The sequence below is a fragment of the Heterodontus francisci genome, unplaced genomic scaffold, assembly GCF_036365525.1.
Source record: "Heterodontus francisci isolate sHetFra1 unplaced genomic scaffold, sHetFra1.hap1 HAP1_SCAFFOLD_174, whole genome shotgun sequence".
NCBI classification, from domain to species: Eukaryota; Metazoa; Chordata; class Chondrichthyes; order Heterodontiformes; family Heterodontidae; genus Heterodontus; species Heterodontus francisci.
The window spans coordinates 2867154-2870256 of record NW_027141730.1 but is presented as its reverse complement, the minus strand read 5'-3'; the positions used below and the strand labels follow the sequence as shown (position 1 = coordinate 2870256).

The window sequence follows — 3103 nt, the reverse complement described above, 5'->3', positions numbered from 1 at the left end:
TTTGGAGGGATGTGAGTGTCCTTGAGAGGGTGGAGGAGATTTACCAGAATGGTTCCAGACATGAGGGATTTTAGCTGTAAGGTTGGTTTGGAGAAGCTGGGGTTGTTCTCCTTGCAGCAAAGGAGATTGAGGGGAGATTTGATAGACATGTACAAGATTATAATAAATATGACAGGTTTAGATAACTTACAGGGTGATGGGGATAGAGCGGGGGAATGGGACTGAATGGATTGATTTACATGGGCTTGATGGGCAAAATGACTTCCTGTACTGTAGTGACTCCAGGACTCAATGACTCTCTCTCCTTCTCTCTCTCTCTCTCTCTCTGTCTATCGCTTTACCTCTCTCTGCCTCTCTCTCTCTCTATCTGTCTTTAGCTGGTCCTCTAACTTTCTATCGCACTCTCTCTCTCTCTCTTTTTCACACTCTCTCTCTCCATTACACACATATTTGTCAATCACATGTCAAAGAAGGAAGCGTAATGAAGGAATGTCTGTGCCCTTGAAAATGTTTCCAGCAGAATAGTTAAATGTTTAAAGTTTCTGTTGGGAGTTTGACCTGAGATGGTGAGACACAAGGATGTGAGGTTATTAAAGTCTTCACCAAATGTAATAGGGAATAATTTTCTTCACTGGTGAACCCAAAGGAACAAATATGGCACAAGAATGAGAAAAGTCAGAGGATTGAGAAACATCCAATGGTTCTTCACATATACAAGTCAGCAGACCCACAGAAAAACAGTAGGTTGAGAGTTCAGATCCAGTGATGGACTGGACAAATATCGAGCCAGTGCTTTTTTCTTTATAAACCTGACATCTGTCCACTTGGCTATTGCACCTCGTCTCGATGTATCTGATAATACTGATACTCTTTGTATTCCACAGTTGCTTTGAAATCACAGGCAATATAAATGGATTGGGAATGTCAATGGTCAGGAACCATCAATGGATTGGGAAAGTCAATGGACTGGAAAATATCAGTGGATTGGGAAATTCTATAGACTGAGTTAGATCAATGGATTGGGACAGTTCAGTACATTGTGAAACATCAATGGATTAGGAAACAGGAATTAAAGGGACAGATGGAGTTCAACCTGGAAAAGTGTGAAGTGATTCATTTTGGAAGGTCGAATTTGAATGCAGAATACAGGCTTAAAGACAGGATGCTTGGTAGTGTGGAGGAACAGAGGGATCTTGGGGTCCATGTCCATAGATCGCTCAAAGTTGCCACCCAAGTTGATAGGGTTGTTAAGAAGGCGGATGGTGTGTTGGCTTTCATTAACAGGGGGATTGAGTTTAAGAGCCGCGAGGTTATGCTGCAGCTCTATAAAGCCCTGGTTAGACCACACTTGGAATATTGTGTTCAGTTCTGGTCGCCTCATTACAGGAAGGATGTGGAAGCTTTAGAGAGGGTGCAGAGGAGATTTACCAGGATGCTGCCTGGACTGGAGGGTATGTTTTACGAAGAAAGGTTGAGGGTGCTAGGGCTTTTCTCATTGGAACGAAGAAGGATGAGAGGTGACTTGATAGAGGGGTACAAGATGATGAGAGGCATAGATAGAGTGGATAGCCAGAGACTTTTTCCCAGGGCAGAAAGGGCGATCACCAGGGGGCATAATTTTAAGGTGATGGAGGAAGGTTTCGGGGAGATGTCAGAGGTAGGCTCTTTACACAGAGAGTGGTGGGTGCGTGGAATGCACTGCCAGCGGTGGTAGTAGAAGCAGATACATTAGGGACATTTAAGCGACTCTTGGATAGGTACATGGATGATAGTAGAATGAAGGGTATGTAGGTAGTTTGATCTTAGAGTAGGTTAAAGGTTCGGCACAACATCATAGGCCGATGGGCCTGTACTGTGCTGTACTGTTCTATGTTCTATGTTCCAGATGAAAGGATTGCATTAATTAATGGATTAGAATGTGGAGAGGCAGGAGAAAATGATGCCATTTTAGGGGGCCGGGGGTTAGTAGAAACAGACCAGGGCTATTTTACTCTCTATCTCATTCCTTTCTTCTATCTGGCTCATTATCACATCCTCTCTCTCTCAGAGCGGTGGGAATCACTGGAACCCACACTTGTTGCTCAGGTTGTTTGGTTCCGGGAAAATACAAGGTCCACATCAGATTGACAGGAAAGATAAATGTGATTCAGAGCCAATCATATTCCTTTTGGTGATGTGTGCTCAGCCTTTTTCTATCAGCAAAGGCAGCAGGAAATGCAAATCCTGAAGAGTTTTGATAGAGTGAAGAAGGAGAAAGTGTTGCCAGTGACAGAAGGGTCAGTAACCAGAGGAAACACATTTAAAGTAATTGACAAAAGATTTAGAGTTGTGATGAGGAGATTGTTTTTTTCAGCAGTGTGTTGCTCTGGTCTGGAATGCAATCCTGAAAGGTCAGTGGAAGCAGATTCAATGTTAACTCAAAATGGAATTGGATATATACCTGACATGGAAAATATAACAGGGCAATGGGGGAAAGGACAGGAGTGTGGGATGTGGGATTAATAGAATAGCTCTGTTAAATATCCAGCAAATGCACAGTAATAAGGTTCAGTGCTTGGACCCCAGTTATTTTCACTCTATCAATGGCAGAGAAGGCTCGAGGGACCATGTGGCTGCTCCTCATGTTCTTCCCAGTGTCCAGGATAAAGTGTAACATCACACTGATTTCCAGATGGCCAAAACAAATGCAACGGACATCTTTTCTGGAAACATCACATTTAAAGCGAGAAACTAATCATAAGGCACAGACGGGGATTGAACCCGTGATCTTCAATTTACGAGACTGACGCCTTACCACTTAGCCACCATGCCTTTTGTTAATGGACACCTGAGGCTCCAGAGGAGGATTTGTGATTCTTTTTCAGTTTGGTTGAAACAGCATCGAGAAACATGCACAGAAATAAAGAGGGATTGTGGAATGGGAAACAGATCAGCCTCATTTACATCATCAGCATCATGAAATCTTCATTCAGACGTTCCATTCCCATCCTCAGCTTTTCTCACATCTGTACAATAATATAAGAGTGGACATTGGGTTGTTACTGGGCTGATTATATAAATAGACTATGTGCATCATCACAGGAAGTGATGTCATATAATCTGT

At 42.9% G+C, this 3103-nt stretch overlaps 1 non-coding gene across 1 annotated transcript; it reads right to left on the bottom strand.

Moving 5' to 3' along the window:
- Nucleotides 1-2739: 2739 nt before the first annotated feature.
- On the bottom strand, nt 2740-2811 carry trnat-cgu (transfer RNA threonine (anticodon CGU)). Its single transcript has one exon. It is a non-coding gene; the product is annotated as a tRNA-Thr (tRNA).
- Nucleotides 2812-3103: the final 292 nt, after the last annotated feature.